The sequence below is a fragment of the Uloborus diversus genome, chromosome 8 (assembly GCF_026930045.1).
Source record: "Uloborus diversus isolate 005 chromosome 8, Udiv.v.3.1, whole genome shotgun sequence".
NCBI lineage: Eukaryota > Metazoa > Arthropoda > Arachnida > Araneae > Uloboridae > Uloborus > Uloborus diversus.
In genome coordinates, this window is record NC_072738.1 from 82287457 (window position 1) to 82308838 (window position 21382).

Here is a 21382-nt window from a genome sequence, read left to right on the forward strand (position 1 = left end):
ATACTTCCTTAGCTTTAATTTCAAAGGCTAAAAGCAAATTAAACACGGCACATTCAGAAAAAAATCCAATCTACTTTCTTGGTATCTTATTAAAAAAGCTGGGTTTTACTAAAAATGATGCTACATCTAAAAATCTGTAAAAAGGAGTTCACTATCATTAAACATTCATTGTACACTCTGAGTTCTAAATTAAACATCGTGGATATTGAGATTTTTTTCCTTGAGTAATCCTTTTTTCCTTTTTTTTAACTATAAAAAATAATTAAAATCTAATGCAATTTTTAAACCCTTTTAAATATCTACTATATCTGGACACATTTGAGTAAAAAATTATAGTTTTATTTTCAATATTTTAGTCATACCTCAAGCTATGATCAAAGATAATTTCCATTAATACACAAGAGGAAGTTTCAATGTTTTAGGCAATGTTGAAAACTTAAATTTAGGTTAGTTCAAACTAATACCACGACATTTTTACCCAAACTTCTATGTCGATCAGGCATTCATTTTATATTCTAAATTGATAGTTGGATAAATTTATTTAAAAAAAAATTTAATTCACTCGTCATAAGGTACCGTAATGTTTCAGTGCTATTTTTTTTTTTCAATTTACCTAACTTTGTTGATAGAAGTAACTTTATTTATTTGCAATTCATTACAAACCTTTCACTGAAATTTCCAAAACTTATCTTCTACAACTTCTCTTGTTTAGTGAAGTGCAATAAAAACCTAAAGGCTGAACCAATACAAATTTCGTAACTGTACAATTAAATTATTCTTCTTCCATGTAAATTAACCATGTCCCTTAAGGTAAATCTAGGAGGATAATTTTTCTCAAATTAAATAGCAGTCCATCAGGAGATTTTTCCTGTAATGGTCTCTATTTTTATAACTTATTTGGTTTTAAATATGAATTAAGTATATCGTATCCATTAAGACAATAAAATAATCAAAAAGTTTTCAAACAAATTAGCTATAGCTTAGCAACCAGTTTTCTGCAACGTGGTTACTGTAAAGATAATAATGTTTTCATGCGTACAAATTTAGAACGAAAATGTAGGAGGAGTCAGCTACCTTTGTTAACTTTCATTAAATTTTACGGTTATCGTAGACATTACTTGATTCAAAAATAAGTGCTCCAAGCATCGCAACATTCGTAATCGTTTTACCACTCTGGACGGAGAGTTACTGAAATGGTTAATCTTTAAACTGGTAGCTAAAAATATTTTTCATAACAGTGAAAGATATCAATTCGCGCTATTTGTAGCAATTCAGGAAACTTTTTTTGCAAAGATACTTGACTGTCACAGGAAGTTGATGAAAACCTGGGAAGTTCCGGAACGTTAACTGAAATCAATGTGTGACGTTTCGATTTTTTTTACAGTGATGGATATCCGTATTTTCTCAATTTTCTATGTAAGCCGTAAAACTTTTTTAACAAATACGAAGTTCTGTGAAATTCTGTAATTCAGAGTCATACTAATGTATGTCACGTATTCCCTATTTTACAGGAGAGCGGAAAAAAACGGTCGCATGGTGCGAGGGATTGGACTCGCGCTCTTTTAACACTGGTGAATTATTTCAAAAGAATTTTCTTCCTTTTTTTACTTCCTATTACAAAAAAGGAAGTATTGTATTCGCAAAAAACGTTCACCCAAAATTCGGCCTTAATTTCCCTTTTGCTCACCCCCCCCCCCCCCCCGATTGAATGTTGAGTTTTTGTTTCGACTCGACCAAATGTGGATAAGTGCCTAAGAACGTATAGACACGCGAAATATCCATTTTGACGATTCCCAAGTTAATTACAACGAGTTTTCTCGTGACGTCTGTATGTACGTATGTATGTATGTGCGTATGTATCTATGTGCGGATGTGCGTATGTATGTCGCATAACTCATGAACGGTATGTCCTAGAAAGTTGAAATTTGGTATGTAGTTGGTGGGTCTAGTTGTGCACCTTCCCTTTTGGTTGCATTCTGGTTTTTCTAAAGGGGTCTTTTGCCCCTTTTTGGTTGGAAATTATTGTTAATTTCGATGTAAACTTAAGTGGTGTTATAATTTGGCGTTCACTTGGCGATATATCGCCAGTCTTTTGTTCGACAAGCTTTGTCACCAACTTGGCGACAAATTTGACGATTTTTTTTATTTTTAAAATCTGATTTCATTTTGGCCACTGTTGGTGATATTTAGAGAGTTAACTATTGAATCACATTAAAGTTGCCAATAATGGGGAAATGACATTAAATTAGAGTAAAAGGAAGTTATGTGATGCACACATCAGCTTGTTAAGGATTACGTTTAAATGACTCGATGCAGAATAGGATTCTACATACAATGTTGTTGTTATTATATCGTGCCAGTAAGACTGGCAATTTGGGGTGCGCTGCTTGATTTTCCAACTGTGCCGTAACTTGGTGTAAAGTCCGACTTCTACAGTACACACCTGCCATACACTGTAAAAACGATTCAGAAACGTTCCTGGAAAGTAATAGGCAGCTGATGTGCCCAATTTCAACCAGTAACATATTTTACAAAAACCAGGAACGTTTTCTGATAAAAGTCAGTAACCTTTCTGAAATATTAAGAAATCTCCCCAATTAAAGCCAGTCGTGAACCTCCTAGAAAAATTAAATAGGTTTAATTTATTTGATTTGATTTGATCCTTCCTGATTTACCAAGGAAGCTCCAGAAGTATTAGAGCACCCACGGCCACACTACGCGAAAATTGCAAGCAAGAACCAAGCATATTCCTTACCTGCAATTCCTGCCTCGCAAGGCTGTAGCTATCCAGTGACTTATTTGCTCCCATTGGAAGCTTAGTCAATCCGGACGGGCCATAAACAACCTTAAGCCGATACACTTAATAAACACGTTCCGTCAACCTTTAAACTGGTAGCAAAAAAACATTTTTCACAGCAGTGAAAATTCTGCATTCGTGCATCTTTTAGGAATTCAGGGAACCTTTTTGCGAAGATACTTGATTTTTTGGGGAAATAGGTGAAAACCTCTGAGATCATGAAACGTTCCACGGAAATAACCAGTAACGTTTCGGAATTTTTTTACAGTGTACACTGTAAAAAAATTAAGATACGTTACTGAGTATTTCCATGCAACGTTTCAGGATTTCAATGGTTTTTATCCACTTCCTGGAAATATCAAGTTTCATCGTCAAAAAGTTTCCTGAATTACTACAAGTTGTCCGAATGCAGACTTCTCTCTGTTGCAAAAAATATTTTTAGCTCCCAGTTTAAAGATTAACTGAGAGTATTTATAAAGTGTATCGGCTTCAGTCTCGCTGCGGCTTGTCCATGCTGATTAAACTCCCAAAGGAAGCAGATAAGTATGGACTACATAGCTTGGCAAGAATTGCAATCAAGTGAGATGCTTTGATATGTATTTGCAATACTGCCTTTGGAACAGTCTTGATAAACCAGGAAGGTGCCAAGCTGTTATGTTATCTCTACCTAAGATTACTCTGATGTTCCAGAGACACGACTCGCTAAACGAGAAGATTTCTCTTTTTTTTCAGGAAGGTTACTGAATTTTACCGGAAAACGTTCCTGGTTTTTGCGAGATATGTTACTGGAAGAAATTGGGCACATCAGCTGCCTATTATTTTTCAGGAATGTTTCTGAATCATTTTTACAGTGTAAGGACCCGTTTATAGTGTAGACAACCATTCACAGCATAACAGCACATTCACACATAGGAAGGAAAATGACAGGAGAGAGAAAGTACGTCCATGTCCGAGGCGAGATTCCAATCCGGACCTTCCCCTGTCGCAGTCTTTCAATACTTCTCTGACCACTAAACAAGGCAGGCGGCAACATACAATGTATAAAGGGAATATGCAATTTTTTGACCTTTCGTTAGTCTGGCTCTGATTTGCTTAATTAAACATAACGTTATGGTTTAAACTGTAATTTTCGAGCAGAAAATTCATCATTCACATTTAAAAAAAATGAACTGTTGTGTGCAGCACATTTATACGTCTTTGTACGCTTTTTTCATACAGTCCCTTCAGAAACGAATAAACGGTTCTTCACTGTATATAATATGGTGATATAGATGTTTTACTAAAACGAGCAATTTTGTCGCTTGACTAGTTTTTGAAATGAACGATTCAATTATGGATAATAGGCTTCACTTTTAAGTCAATATTTATATAGTTTCCAAAAATAGTTTTCTTAAAAAACAATGGAAACAAGAAATGCTAATTTGACGTTCAAATGACCAACATTTTAAAATTTTAAAAACTATGTTTTTGAAAAAAAAAATTACGTATACCTTTATCTGGTTTATCCCTTTAAAAAAATTGTCAAAACTTTCTTGGGAACAATATTAGGAACATAGAAATTTATTTAAAACAAGCTGATGTGTGCATCACATGACTTCCTTTTACTCCAGTTTAATGTAATTTTCTCATTATAGGAATCTACGTACCAAATTTGCACTTTCCTGTTCATGCCGTTCTTGAGTTATACGACATACATACGTATATACGCACATACATACGTACATACAGAGGTCCCGAGAAAACTCGTTGGTCTGGCCGAAAAAAAAAAAAAAACGAAACCCTTAGCATTCATTCGGGGGTGAGCAAAATGGAAATTAAGGTCGATTTTCGAGTGAAAGTTTTTTCGCGAATACAATACTTCCTTTCTTGTAAAAGGAGGTAAAAAAATGATGAATGCAGTTTAATCAAAAGTTTACTATATTAATGTACAGAAGGTAGGAGAATCTTTTTAACACGCTTTTATTATTACAAATAGCTTTCCAAATTTAATAAACCAAACGTTTCTCACATTTTTAATACATTTCATTATTTTAAAAAAATAGTTAGCATTCACTACTTAAAACTATTCATTTTGCAGTTTGAAAGTATACTAATTGCTAGAACCAATTGAACAAATTCCATCCTCATGTCAGAGTTTGGCTCATGATGCATCGGTCTAAGAATTTAATGTTACTGCTAATTTAACTGCGCATATTATTATAGAAGTATAAAATCTATATAGTTCATAACTAAAGCGAATATCTCGCAGTAATATAATAACATGAAACGCATCTCACAATCAGAGCCATTGTCATAACTTAATTTGTTACAGTAATGATGGCGAGTCAGAATTTAATGCGATTTCAATCAATCGTGAAGTCGTAAATTTCGTTTACTGCCGGTTGCAGATTCAGTGCAGAAAATGAAGTTTTAAATGAGTTTTATGGGTCATAAAAGCTCTTCAAGAGCTCTTTGGATATTGTTCTACGAAAAATCGATTAAATTTACTGCGCTGATTTCCTTCTTAACAAAATTTAAAAATATATATTCGATTTAAGATCGCGCAATGAAATAGGCAATTTAAGATTGTGCACTACGATGCTTATCTACACGTATGCAAAGGCTAATTTCAATGAATTTTCAGAGGAGAAATTTTTTTTTTTTTCATATTTTAAAGGAAATTACATCTATCTGTGAAACGAAACATAATAGTTGAAATAATATTATCTCAAAATGTTAAAGGGGGGAAGGGAGCATGGGCGTAGGCAGGATTCTCGTAAGCGGTGGGCAAACAAAGGCACAACAAAATAGTGGTTTTTAGTGCCCACCCCCCTTAACGCAGACCTCGAAAAATGCTTGAAATTATAGTCCTTCCTAAGAAAACCCTTTATGCTATTTTGGTCAGACAAGGGCAGAAAAAGTGATTATGTGGTTCGCCTCCATATTTTCTTCGAAATTGAAGTCCTATAATTGCTCTTTTGAATGATCTTAGGCGACATTTGGAAAGAGCGTAAGAGTCAGATATTCTCTTCTAAAGAGGGGCATTTGCCCCACCTAACCCAATCTGGCTACGCCCGTTGGTGGGGGGGGGGGGTAGAAACACTAAAAAAAAAACTAGAATTGTCACATTTTTCCAAGTATTTTACTTGTGTTCAGCCTGATTGATGTGCCTGGGGCGTGGCAGTTGTTACAAACGTTCAACCACATTTACGTCACTTTTAATTAACCTGTTTATTTTAAGTCTCTTTAAGGTCTTCAAAACTGATGATTAAGAAAATTCGCCTGACCTGAGGTGAGGTAATTTGCTGTTTGTTTTTCAGCTTAAAGCATCGATACAATGCTGTCGTGCTAAGCACAAAAGTCTCGTCTGTACTTTTCATCCAAGTTAAGGTCACCAGGTGGTTCTTTACAACATACTTTACCTAAAGAAAATATTTTACGGTCACCTGCGAATGGAAAATAGTCTTTAAAACATTCTGAAAAAGTAATATCAGAATCAAGTATGTGGAGGCGTAAAACTTTAAAAGACCATTTTTCTATTTGATTTCATTGCTACATTTATGCTCAGCACGGCAGAACGCACGACTTCGTTGCTTTAGAAATGTATTACGCTAGCGTTCTATAGGGTGTCCTGAAATTGACTGTTTTCAAAAATTTATAACGGGAAAACGGTTAATGATAAAAAACAAAGTCTTGCAGAAAATTCATGTGATGTCCGTAATTGTTTCCCCCCACTAATTTCAAATTTTAGTTCAAAACGTTTTCAATAGATGGCGCTTCAGATAGTAAGGCTGTAAATAAAAAATCAAGAATTAAAATTCACCGATTGTGACATGTGCTTGCAGCCGACAGTAAATATTTTGAGAATATTTTTATGTAATTTTGTTCACTGAAATTTTTTTCGAAAAAGTATGATGTAGTTTAGTATCTTTCTTTGATTTACGGGCTTACAATCTGCAGCGCCAATTACAGTAAAATGTTTGTACTAAAATTTGCAATACTCTGGGAGGAAATATTTACAGCCGAACGCATGAATTTTCAGCAGGAATTATTTTTTTATCATGAATCGTTTTCCTGCTAAGAATTTTTGAAAAAAGTCAGTCTATTTGAGGACACCCTGTATTTTCAACAGAGCACTAGCAGGAGAATTTCCAAACTCCAATCTTTGTACGTGTAGCAAGCTATCGGTTAACGATTATCATGTTTTTGAATATGTTTTCTGCTTTTTAAATTAATAGTGAATCCCTATTTTTATTCTTGGCCTAAATAACGAATCAAAATCAATTTTAAATGTGTACATGATCCTTTAATACTTCAATAGCTAACTTTACGTATGAGGAAAAGCCGTTAATTCCATGCCAGCACGATCATTTTTTCCGTCCTTTTACAAAAAAGGAAGTATTGTATTCGCGAAAAAATTTTCACTCAAAAATCGACCTTAATTTCTATTTTACTCCCCCCGAATGAATACTGAGTTTTTTTTTCGACTCGACCACACGTGGATAAGTGCCTAAGAACCCATAGACACGCGAAATATCCACATTGACGATTCCCGAGTTAATTAGAACGAATTTTCTCGTGCCGTCTGTATGTGCGTATGTATGTCGAATAACTCAAGAACGGCAAGTCCTAGAAAGTTGAAATTTGGTACGTAGACTCCTAATGGGGCCGTGGTAGCCCGGTCGGTAGAGTGTCGGATTCGGGGCCGGAGAGTCCCGAGTTCGAACCCCGATGGTAGAAGATCCACCGTCGTCATTAAAGGGGACTGGGCGTCGTTAAATATGCTCGTGGTCTCAATGTCCTCCAAGTGAAACGATACCTCTGGGGGTGCTAGCATCAGGTAGCTATTAGCTCCTGGAGTAGTTCTAAATTCTCATTAACTGTTCGATCCGGTGATGGTGCTGCCATCTATCGGTATAAAAAATAATGGAGGCAAGGCACTTAGTAACCAGTCCTCGACATAAATACAGTTGTAGTCAGTTGTGACTCGGAATCGGAATCAGCCTCCTAATGAGATCTAGTTGTGCACCTCCCCTTTTGATTGCATTCGGGTGGTTCTAAAGGGGTCTTTTGCCCCTTTTTGGGGGGAAATTATTGTTAATTTAGATGTAAACTCAAGTGGTGTTAGAATTTGGCGGACACTTGGCAATATATCGCCAGTCTTTTGGTCGCCAAGTTTTGTCGCCAATTTGGCGACAAATTTGGCGATTTTTTTTTAAAAATCTGTTTTAATTTGGCCATTGTTGGTGATATTTAGAGAGTAAAATATTGAACCACATTAAAGTTGACAGTAATGCGGAAATGACAATAAATTGGAGTAAAAGGAAGTCATGTGATGCACACATCAGCTCATTTAAACCTGTTTCAACAAAATCCTTTAAAGGTTTTGACAAATAAGATCTACGTGCAGCGATGACACGTTCCTGAAACTATTAACAAAGTAATATTTTGGTTTCATATCGCATTTTTTCCTGCTAGTCGCCTAAGAAACCTACGTTTGGAAGACGAACTTAGAACCAGACACTGACACATAACGAGCTAAATTGTAAAATACCAATATCCGAAATGAAAATTCTGTGACTAGTTCATGAATAATGCGAGGTACTTTTTTAAAGTGCCCGTTTACACGACACATTGACAAACTTTAATGCCACATCTCTCTCTCTCTCTCTCTCTCTCTCTCTCTCTCTCTCTCTCTATATATATATATATATATATATATATATATATATATATATATATATATATATATATATATATATATATATATATATATATATATATATATATATATATATATATATATATATATAAAAGAAAGTCGTGTTAGTTACCCTATTTGTAACTCAAGAACGGTTAAACCAATATAGCTGAAAATTAATGGGGATGTAGCTTAAGACCAGGAGCCGAACATATGATACTTTTTATCCCGTTCGACTACGTCCCCGAAATATTTAAAATTACAAATTAAATGTTCAATTAATTGTTTACTTCTATGAATTCCTAACGGTTGGCGGGGTAAGTTAACTCGAGAGGGCGCTGGCCGACAGTGTCAATAGCTACGCTATTGTGGGACTGTTGTGGACAGTGAACTGATTTTTGAATGCTTTTGTTTTTCAAAATTCAGGTACATAATTTGATTTTGTAGGATTTTCCTATTGGGTTTGGTTTTTCTTACTTCTACAATGTTTGTTTTTGTTCTTATAGTTGAAGATAGTTACTTCTCCAAGTAAAAATTTTCATTTGACGTTTTATTCAATTATGATTGCTCAGTATAACGTTTTTATTATGTTATTGTTTGTTTGGCGAAACATTTTAAATTGCAGAAAAAAAACCCACTTCGCTCGCTAAAGGGCAGGGTTACGGTAGCGTGGTAACTTGGCGCGTTAAGCGATGAACTGTATACAGTTGAAGGATTTTTTTGAGTTTTTTTTGAGTTTTAAAGCTAATGTTTATCTGTTTATGTGTTTTGGAGAATAGTTTAAAATTTCAAAGAGACTCTAATAGGTTTTTGAAAATGTGTGTACGCATTTTAGTTGAAGAAAAATGATCATTTCACATCAGAAGGGATGGAAGGGATCATGTTTTTTTTTTTATTCAACGGACTGCCTTTAAATTCTTAGCACCGGCATCGCCGTGTGGGTACTGCTAGTATAGTTATAAAATAAAGAAAATTAAAATAGGTGATAAAGTTGCAGACGGTAGATTATACAGAAAGTGACAAAGACAATTGAAGATTTAAAAATACGTCCACTGATTATAAGAAATTAAAATATACCAAGCTGGGAAATGTACAAAATAAATAAATTGGATGTAATTACTTTCTTCTATATCTAATATATAGAAGAAAGTATTGGATTCGTGCAAATTTTCGATTTTCGAATTTTGACGGATTCGAACGTTTTGAGGTGTGCTGAGTCCATTTCGACTATTTTTGGAGAATGTCTGTCTGTCTGTGTGTATGTGTGTGTGTATGTGTGTATGTGTGTCACGTCTGTGTGTGACCAGTTTTTTGTGGCCGCTCTACAGCAAAAACTACCGCATGAAATTGAACGAAACTTGGTACACATATGTGCCCCGATGTGAACTTGTGCCCATTGGTTTTTGGCGCGAATTCCTCCAACGGGGGTGGAGCAATGGGACGTTTTTTGAGTTACGCGTGCTTGCTATTTCTCAGGAAGTAACAGGCGGAATCAAACAAAATTTGGTCCATATGTTGCCCCTAACAGGAGCAGGTTCTGATTCAATTTTGGTGTCAATAGCTCAAACGGGGGTTGAGTTATGGAACGTTTTTTGTCGTCAATTGTAACTGCTGTATCTCAAGAAATAACGAACGGAATCAAACAAAATTTTTTTGAAAAGTAGCCCTTAGTGGGTATAAGAGCTGATTTTATTTTGGTGTCAACAGCTAAAAAGGGGGTAGCGCAATCGCCCGTTCTTTTTTTTTACATTGTGAGTGCCCTATCTCAAGAAGTAATGCTACGTTCTGGTTGAAATTTGGAATATATGTGAATCCATACGTAAACAGGCTTTGGTTCAATTTTGACTCCAATCGCTCCAAGAGGCGTTGATTTTTTTTTTTTTTTTTTTGCGAATAAAAATAGTTTTATTAATGCAACAATTCGGAACTCCAGCGCTCGAATACGCTACCTTGCGGTGATTTACAAAACTGCAAATGAAACTAAAACATTGCCACGTTGCGTTCCACGTGTGTCTGTTGACGTAAACACAGGCAGTTTGTTCTGAGTATTTATTAACGCAATCGATGTGTCTTAGTTTGCTTTCAGCTACAGAAATTAATTCGTCCCTTAGTAGTATTCTCGAGCTTCTCAAAATAATGTTAGTTTTCCTTATTTCTTTCAAAAAAGTATTAAATGGTGGAAGCATAAACAAGAAAACTCTGGATTAACAAAGTTGGATAACGTTATACCATGTTAAAATTTTTTATTGTTTTGTATGAATTTGTAAGAATATGAGTTTTTTTTAATCTTGAATTAATTTAACTAATCATATTTTACAGCAGCATTTAGTTGGAATGGACAGTATGCAAAATATTTTCTTGAATTTATTATCGTAGAACAAAATGAAAAATGTTTAACCGAGAAAGAATTTACTTTATTCCTTTTATTCTCAGCTGAAAGGTTTCGCCAAAGTTGATTAGGGTTATGGTGTTAGTATTGTGCGAGCAAAGTAGCCTTGGCGAGATTTCGCGTTTTTAGTTAAACCATTTTTAATTTTTATCATGAGTGGAATAAAATGATAGTAAGATTACAGAATTCGATAAGTAAAAAGAAATAATGGTCAATCAACTGAAAAGAAAACTACCACCATGTATAAACTGTGAGTACACATTTTATTTATTTTGTTCTGAGTGAATTTGAATAAATATCAGTTTTTCAATTCAATGAAAAAAAAAAAAAACGAACTTAACAACATTGACTGGACACTTTTCCTTAACCTAATTCCACATAAATGATTTAAATAACCTTTGTTACTACAGTATACTACTGAAATAGACAGTATGCAAATAAATTTTCTTGAAAATATTTATCGCAGAACAGATTGAAAAATCCAGAAAGAACGTTAAGAATTTGAACAATAAAAAATAATAGTTCGCCAAAAATCTGTTTATAGGGTTATGATTTTAAAATTGTGTGAAAGAATAATGTATCTTGACAAGATTTCGCATATCAGTTAAATCATTTCCATAACGAATGAATTAAATGCATGATCCAATCATATAGTCATAGAAATAAATTATCTAGTGTTAAACGTTACTCTTGACAGCCTGCCACGTATGTGCACTATGTGACAAAAATGTCAACAAATGCCGGAAATGTCACGAAACTGAACTTAATATGTACTAATGTATAGAAAAAAACGGTACAAAATGAAAATGCCGTTCGAAGGGAACCAAAAATTTATGAATTCCGAATTCAACATCGTGAAAATGGCTGCTTCAGAACAACTTACTGTGTTCTGCATTAATTGTTTACTTTCGTAATACTTTTTGGTTTCTAATCTCTTTCTATGTGGGTCAGAATAACCAAAAGACTTTGAAAAATCTTTTCAAATGAATAAAGCGAAAAAATCATACATACGAACAAAAATCACAACACTTTTAGCATTTTCTTCGTTACCACATGCGTTTGTTTTAGTTTTTAAGTCGGCCATTAGACAGTGACTGCAGTGCCTCCCTATAGTTCGTTGGAGTTGCGAATAAGAAAGAAAAATCGTAATAGATTGTCGTCTGCGTATTTCTCGTGATTTTAATTGTATGGAAATGACCGGAAATATTATCTCAATGATTTAAAATTTTTAACTGTTGCCATCTTATGTTTGTTAATAAATAAAACATTGGGATGGTCGTCAAGTTTTTGCATGTGTAATTTTGTTTTGTTAGGAATATTGCTTCCTCGTCAAGCATGGGGAGGGATCAGAAAAAGGAAAAATATAGAAGAAAGTTTCGTGATGGCCACAACATACCAGTTTTATATTTGTGTTCAAAAAAGCCAATATTTCTTAATTAGTATTGAAAGTTACTGCATTTATATCTTAAAAGCAGAGTCCTACCTACCTCTTATACATTAATTATTTATGTAGCAGTATTAAAAATGTCAAGAAAATGAGAAAAAAAAATCAATTTCCTTTTCAACTCGGAGAAAATGTAGCTAAATTAAAATTTTAATCCAAGCTCTTGCTTAAAATGTAAAAAATACTAATATATATTTTTCAATTGCGAACTGAAGTCTTTTCAATGTCTCCTTAAAAATGAAAGCAGAGTCCTTAAATCCCATGAAATAGGAAAATTTTGCTTTCCTAAAAATGTCTAAGGCTTCCCCAAAATACTGATAAAGTGTTTCTAAAGGTCTTATGAAATTTAGTGGAAGGAGAAAAAGAAAAATTTGTCATATAGCTCAAAATATTTCTCATAAATTTGGCCTCTTTTTATAGTAGTCAGAAAAACAAAAACACATTCCCTTTCTTTTTACACAATATGAGCATTTCGTTATGAGTCAAAATATGGTTGTGGAATATTTTGATATTATGTAGCTTTCATGAGAAAGAACTTTGTGATGCCATAAATTGTTTTTGAAAAGCCTTCTACCAGCGAAAAATTCTCTTTTAAGCTTTAATGTAAGATAGCATTAAAAAAGAATTGCATTTAAATATTTTTTCCATTTTATCCTTTTTCCAGTTAAAATCCTCAAACATTACTTACTTTATTTTCCTTTTAAACTTGTTAAGTGAGAAAATTCTGGAAAGTCTTTTAGAGTTTAAAAAAAAAATCATTTTCTTTAAAATTACCCTTCATATGTGTTCCTGATTGCTGTTTGATAATGATGGTTTCCACGCACAGTTACTTTTTATTAACAATACTTATGATTGTAATAAACGTATTTGAAATTATATTCAAAGTTAATTTTTATTTTAAATTATAAAACTCCTTTTCTGAAGCAAAGACTGCATCGTTTATGAATCAAACAAATATTTTACCATTAAATGCATGACTTTTTAAAGGCACTTTAAAATATGTTCTTTGTTCTTTAACTTCTATTCAAATCATGAGAACAAGACTTAAAAAAAAATCATAGTTTTACTTAGGTATGGTTAAGTATTAGTTAAGCAACTACTTGGCTATATCGGACTTTAATAGAAAGGACGAGAAAAAAAATGTCCATCAAATGTTCCAAAGCATTGATAAAAATTGTAAAAATGTCTTACTATTTACAGTAGTATAATTTATTCGTCGTTGAATTAAAAGAAGTAGTCATTTTCAAGCGCATTAAACTGAAAAAAAAAGGTCCCACATTTATCGAATGCCGAAAGAAGAAATCTGTTTTTGTTTAACATTAGAATGGTGCATTTATATATATAAAAGTTTAAAATGCATTCAACAGTATCAGAGTTTCAGTTTGTTCGTTTTGTATTTGAGAAGACTAAATTGGGTATGTTGTAAAATAAGAACGCGATGCATTTTTGGGGGAAAGTGATGGAAAACTACATAATGTATAGTTTTTTTTTAGAATTTCTGTGCATGCTGGTTTGAAAATAAATAATGTTACTATTAAGAACATCTAAAGTTAAACGTTTAACTTTTTTTGTACATATCAAGTATCTAAACATCAAGCAATACTTCTATAAATCGGAAAAATATTGTTGGTCAAAAGCGCTCTCTAACATGCAATAACATTATGTCCATACATTGTAAAAAAATTCCTAAACGTTACTGGATATTTCCGTGTTACGTTTCGGGAATTTAATGGTTTTTATCCACTTCCTGGAAAAATCAAGTATCATTGTCAAAAAGTTTCCTGAATTGCTTCAAGTCACACGAATGCAGACTTTTCACTATTGTGAAAAATATTTTTAGCTCCCAGTTTAAATATTAACTGAGCGTATTTATAAAGTGAGACGTCTTCAACTGGCCTACGGCTCGTCCATGCTAAATAAGTTCCCAAAGGGAGCAAATAAGTACGGACTACGCAGCTTGGCAGATGAGTAAAATTACGGTTGTTTATTTGCAATTCTGGCTTAGCTTTGGTCATGTCTGCAGTAATGCTCTTGGAAATTCCTTGTTAAATCAGGAAGATGCAGAGCTGTTATACTGTACTTTCTTAAGTTTACTCTAATTTTCCAACGACGCGTCTGGCTATTAACGGAACGATTTCTGAATTGTTTAGGAAGGTTACTGAATTTCAGCGGAAAACGTTCCTGAGGACTTAGCAAGATATGTTACTGGTAGAAATTGGGCACATCAGCTGCCCATTATTTTCCAGGAACATTTCTGAATCGTTTTTACAATGTACTGTCCGCCTCTGGCAAGTTGAGCTCCTCTGGTCGGCGATAAAACGTTTCCATTTGTTGAAATAGGGGTGAAGAAACAGCTGAGTGTAGAAAACCTTAATGGTAGCCCAACTCTGCGCCAAACAATTCCTCTTCTTACTGGTTGACAAGGTACCCTTGAAAAAAATGGATTTGCTCAAGGGTAGAGCTCAACTTCTTGGAGGCAGACATTAGAATAAACTGACTGAGACCCACACGTAGGCAAAGACTCTGCATATTGTAGGTTTGCAAGAGCTATAGCCAAATAAACTGTTCGGTAATTTGCTTGAAATTTTGCCTTAGCTTCGGCCATATTTATTATAGGAGATTTCTTGGGAAATCAGAAAGAACCACGCTATTATTATAAACTGATGAAAATTTCTTAGAAGCTTTTGTTCCAGAAACATGACTGACTTTTTTTTTTGGGGTGAAGGTTTCTGAAAAAATTTGAAAAATTTCTATTTGATTTGGGGACTTCTTTATTACTGATTTTCATCGGGAAATTTTCCCGTTTTTTGCTAGCTATGTTACTGACAGAAATTAGGCATACTTCCTGCCCATTATTTTCTTGGCAGGGTCTTGAATTTTATTTTACTGTGTTGCGCAACGATTTGCTACTACATCAAAGTGCGAATATCTAGAGTAATGGAAGACAATGGAAATTTATGACGAAAGTCCATTAAAGGGCTGATTTTACGATCTCTTATCATCTAAGCATTAATAAATAATTTTGAAGTATAAAATACTGTTTTGCTTTTATTTCATTAGTCACTCGTTAAATCATTGTGCATGTGGGGTTTGATACGAGTCCCATTTTTAAAAGTAAAATCCCAATTTCTATTTAATGGATACCTTATTTTAGTTTTTTTTGGTTTGTATTACTATATTAGCTGTGTCATTACTTAGCCAAAAATTAAGATTTGGAAGAGTTTTTGGTGAACAAAAAGTTAAATTACTTTTTCTGTTTTAAACCACTCTTCTTCCTACTACATACAACGAATTGAATAACACTATATAAAACTAATGGCGCCTAAAAATTTAAGGAAATTCATCACATAGAAGAATCTATATCTACGTCATACATAATGGTGTATCTTTCTTTTTCTCTTCATGATGATTTGTCTCTTTTGCTAAAGATTTTATGCAGTCATACCATTTATGTTCAAAGAACGATTAAGACGACATTTTTAGAAACCTTCATTTTAACAAAGACATTCCCGCATTACAATAAAATATATTACATATTAAATTACTCGCTTGCATTCTCATCAAAAAATTTAAACTCCTTGTTTGCATTAAAGTCAGAATATTATGCCAGTTATCGAATTAATCTAATATCTTTAATTCTTTTACCACGCAAACGACATGCCTACTACTCTGCAGTACTCAGCATATAAGTAAATAGTCCAGATGATATATACTGCCTTATTTGCGTTCCTGACGCAAATACTTCACCGGAGGCATATCTCTTTCTGAGGTAATTCCACAAAAAAAAACCCCAAATGAATAAATAAACAAATATATAATTCGCAAATATATTTAAATAGATGTAAATTTATTAAATAGAGATAGAAAGAGGTAAAAGTATGATTTAAGATATTATGATAAATAAATATAATCGTTATCAGAAATAGAGTGATATAAGTCCTTTTAACATAGTTTGAAGTATGCCAAAGTTTATAAAAGAATCTTAAAAACAAATGCTGCCGAAATTGTAAGAGAGGAAGCATTTAAACAGAAGTACTTTTTACTCTTCAACTGTTATTTTTTTTAAAAAAACGAGCTGATGTGCGCATTACATGACTTCCTTTTGCTCCAATTTAATGGTAATAGTGAATCGGAATAAGCAAAGAAACACTTTAAATGTTTTCATCCCAAATTTGTTGCGAATCGAAGCAAAGAAAAAGTTTTATACAGATACATTTTTCCAATATTGGCAGTTTTGATGTGATTCAATTGTTAACTCTCTAAATATGGCCAAATTGATACCAAGTTATAAAAAAAAAAAAAAAAAAAAAAAAACAACCCAAAATTGTCGCCATGTTGGCGACAAAACTCGGTGACCCAAAGCTTGGCGATTTATTGCCAAGTTTTTGCAAAATTATAACTGCACTTCAGTTTGCATTGAAATTAGCACAGATTATGATACACCCCAAGAAGGTGTAAAAGATCCCCTTAAGAACATCTGAATGCAACCAAAAGGGAAGGTGCACAACTAGACCCCACAAGGAGTCTACGTATTAAATTGAAACTTTCTAGGACATACCGTTTTTGAGTTATGCGAGATACATACACACATACACATACGCACATACAGATTTGTCACGAGAAAACTCGTTGTAGTTAACTCGGGGATTGTCGAAATGGATACTTCGAGTGTCTATACGTTGTTAGGCATATATCCACGTGTGGTCGGGTTGGAAAAAAAATTCAATATTCATTCGGGGTCGAGCAAAATGGAAATTAAAGCCCATTTTTGAGTGATTTTTTTTTTCACGAATACAGTAATTCCTTTTTTGTAAAAGGAAGTAAAAAAAAGTTATTTGTAACTTACAAGTGACTTTGATTACTGTCATTGCACATATATTTACTGAAAATCATAGAAAAAATATATAAAGTAATATAATTACTTATAGAAGTAAGTAAAAAAATAAATTGCTCTTTCAAAAAAACGCACATTAAAAATGAGTGAAGACGAACCCTAAAACAGACATGCAAATGTAAAACAATATGCATCAACAGTCAATCCCGATTATTGGAATATCGGCTGAAAGAACTTCCCGTTAAACAATAATTTTCAGCGTACAAAACCGTTGTAATTTGTCATTTGATCCTAAGAAAAGGAATACACCTCTGATTAGAATAATTCGTAATGCAGGATCGACTGTAATTTAGTGTAAGACCACAATACGAAATAGAGCTGAGTGTGTTTATAAGTTTCATCAATGTGTTTGATCAAATGAACAAAAGAATATTGACTGAAAGTTATGCTTTTTCAATTCTAGAAGACAGTCAATATTTAATTTTTTAAGCATTCGAAAAGAATATGGTGAATGTCCTCTTCCCACCAATGCAGCAGTCACAAACTGCGACTAAACTTGTAGAGATATTTATTAAATTTACCGTAGCCTGTAAGAACTCGCGCAATTTTAAAGTTAGTGAAAAAATGACATTGAGAAAGTTTAAGTTTAACTAGGAGAAAAAACTTCTCTGTGGTACTAGCTGCATTTGATTTATTATAAATACTATTCCAATAATGCAGGAAATTTCCTTTCGTCATCTTCTAGTATTGAGAATGAGTAATATTGACTTGAAAGTCAATTTCCCGCTTTGTAGAAGATTTTACTATATAGCCAACCCTGGTTTTGTCCAGAATTCGTGAAGTCCGCCTACATGAGAAAAAAAAAACTGTTACATTGTGATCACCGAGATGTACAAAGCCCATTTGCATTTCGATAACAATGCCATTAGAGGATGAAATGCTTTTAAAGGTTTCTAACGATGAAAGTGAGTCAGAAGAGATCCACTAGATGGGTTACTTTACATTTGCGATTAGTTTACCGAAAGAAGGTGAAAACCATGCAAGGAGTATTACAAATAAAAATATTGCTGTTAGTCTTATCTATGGCTTGAAAACTAACTTACACTAAAGCCATGAATCGTAGAACAAAGTAGCGACACGTTCGCCATCTTGGGGTTAAACGATGCTTCCTTCTACGAGGTATTCCAAATATAACTAATAAATTTGAAAAATCAATAAAAACTAAACGGACAGCGATAGAAATGTACCGTTTGCTGCGTTATGCTTGGGACCACAGTAAATTTTCAAACAGACAAACTTTCAAAATTAGTTACATTGTTCCTTAACAGATGCCGCTACAGATAGTTCAAAAGCTATAAAAACAAGAAGTTCTGTCTAGAACTATACGAGCCTACTTTCCCGTATACCCATACTACTTTCTAGCACCTGATCAATGTTCTCAAAAATAGCTAAAATCGCAAATTGTTTCAAACATATTTTTCCAATATTTTAAGCTAATGTCTAGGAATAAAATATTCTTCACTCATCTAAAAAAAAAAATTAGATGCGTAAAATTAAAAAAATGATAATAAAAAAACGAAAATAAAAAAAATAATTAAAAAAAATAATAACGAACAAATAAAATAGCAGCACCTTTTAAACAAAGCAGCTAATACACATTTTTCCATTAAAATTTTTTTTAACAGCTTTCAAAACGAAAAAATAATTATTAAAATTAATAAGCTTATTAAAATAAATACATCATATCAAAAAAAAAAAAAAATTCGTTTCTTTTTCCCCTGTTGCCAAAAATAATTTTTAAATTAATTAATGCACTTACCAAAATAAATAAAAAACAATAAAATGTCAACTTAAAGATACAATTTTCATTGTCAAAAAAAAAAAAAAAAAAAAAAAGTCGTCTGTGCATATCTTTATGTAGAAACACAAATGAATTCGAGTTTATTCGCCGAAAACTGAATACCTAAATTAAAACTTTAGCGTGAAAATAAAAACAAGTCATATCAACAATAATTATTTAACATTTAAAACCATAGCTGCGGAGTCGGAGTCAGAGTCAATCTCATTTTGAGATAAAGGAGTCGGAGCTGAATATCCAAGAATCGGAGTCAGTCATTTGTGCTCCGTGCATAAATTTTTGCCAAAGCTACGAAGTCAGAATCGAAGTCGGGGAGTCGGAGTCCGATTAATTGTCGGGCACAGGAGTCGGAGTCAGAGTCAGGTACCCCTAAGTTCTCGGAGTCGGAGTCTGGAGTTTGGCGTCAAGAGCTATTTCCAACAAAATTTGTTTGAAGTAAATCCGCCTTCAAGTACATAATCTACATTGACTTTCAGTTTCCCCGTAGGCGCTAATGTTAAGGAATTTGAACTGTTCAAAATTGAACGGAAAATTTTTCAAATCTAAAAGATATTTTATATACAATTTTCTCATCCAAAGCTTTTTCCCACAAAGTTTGTTTGACGCAAATTCGACTCACAGTTTGGAATTGCCTTGAATTTCCCCGTAGGCGCTAATGTTACGTTTTTTTGAACTGTTCAAAATTGAAAAAAAAATAGTATAAATCAAAACGTGAAATATGGGACGGAGGTGTCCCTGCCGATATCTTTCGAACAAAAAAAAGTTTGTTCAAATCGGACTATTCATTCAAAAGTTATTAGGGGGGGGGGGGACAGACAGACAGACCGACAGACAGACCGACAGACATTTTTCCCCATCTCAATACCCTACTTTCCAATTTTTAATTTTTCGATATTAATTTAATTATTTTATTTATTTTTTACTTTTTTTGTTTTTCGCGATATTTCAAAGATGCATTAAGCTTTCTTTCATGCCTTTTTCTTCTTTTTCTGACTTTTACTGGGAAAGTAGGCTAAAAACGCAGTCTGTAAGATCGCCAAAATGACCGGTATATTTGAAAAATAAATAAAGACCAAACAGGCAGCGACAGAAATAAACTGTTTATTTGCAATATGCATGAAAAAAACAGTAAACTTTCAGACAGACCTGAGACATGCCTTAAGCCTCCTCTAAATACCTGCAGCGTCATCTGTTAAGGAACATTGTAACTAACTTTGAAAATTTAGTGCTGTTCCAAGCATAATGCAACACATGGTGTATTTCTATCGCTGCCCGTTTAGCTTTTACTGATTTTTCAAATGTGTCAGTCATTTTTGGAACATCCTGTATGTATGCTATAGTAAAGTATCGCGTTTCGCTTTTTGATTGTGGTTTCTTTTTAACTCTATAATAATCCACAATCACAATGTAAAAACGACACAGAACCGTTTGTGTAAAATTATAGGCAGCTAGTGTGCCCAATTTCTTAAAGTCTTGCAAAAACCCAAGAATGTTTTCCACTAAAAGTCAGTAACTTTCTGAAAATATTTTGAAACTTTCTGAAGAATTCGGAAATCTCCCCCAGTTAAAGACCGTCATGTCCCGGGAACCTTTAAAAAAAACTATGTTTAATGTAATTGCTTAGAATCTGTTAGATTTAATAGGAATGCTCCAGAGGCATTCGATCAATCATGGTCAAAGCTATGCGAGAATTGCAAGTTAGAGCCGAGCACACCCCTTTCCTGATTCCTGCGTTGCAAAGCTTCAGGTAATCAGTGAAGCCTTCACTTTTACTGAAAGTTTTGTGAATCACGGTGAGCAATAATCGAACCTAAGCCAATACACTTAAGAATCACGCTCGTGCAATCTCTAAACTGGTAGCTAAAAATATTTTTCACACCAGTGAAAAGTCTACATTCGTGCATCTTTTAGCAATTCAGGAAACGTTTTTGCGACGATACTTGATTTTTCGGGGAAACAGGCGAAAACCTTTGAATCCCGAAACGTTCCAAGGAAATAATCAGTAACGTTTCCTTCCACGGAAACAATCCGTAACGTTTCGGGATGTTTTACAATGCAAGAAGCAAAACACATTACTTCATTTTGGAGACATAGGAAGAAAGCGGCATTTAGCTCCAAGATGGCGAGTGTATCATTAATAAGTTAGCGATCTAGGACTTTAACTGGCATCACCATCATACTCTCCAGACTGCAGTTCAAGTGTGTGGACAATTGAGTAATTTACTTTCAAAATGGATTATATCCACTTTTGGAAAAAAAAAACCATTTTTTTTCCAGAAATCTTTAGTATAAACATTATCGAGCCATTAATTTTTTTCTTCTCGAAGTGCTTTATATATACTGTTAAAAAATGCATAACCATTGGTTTTACCACATAAAC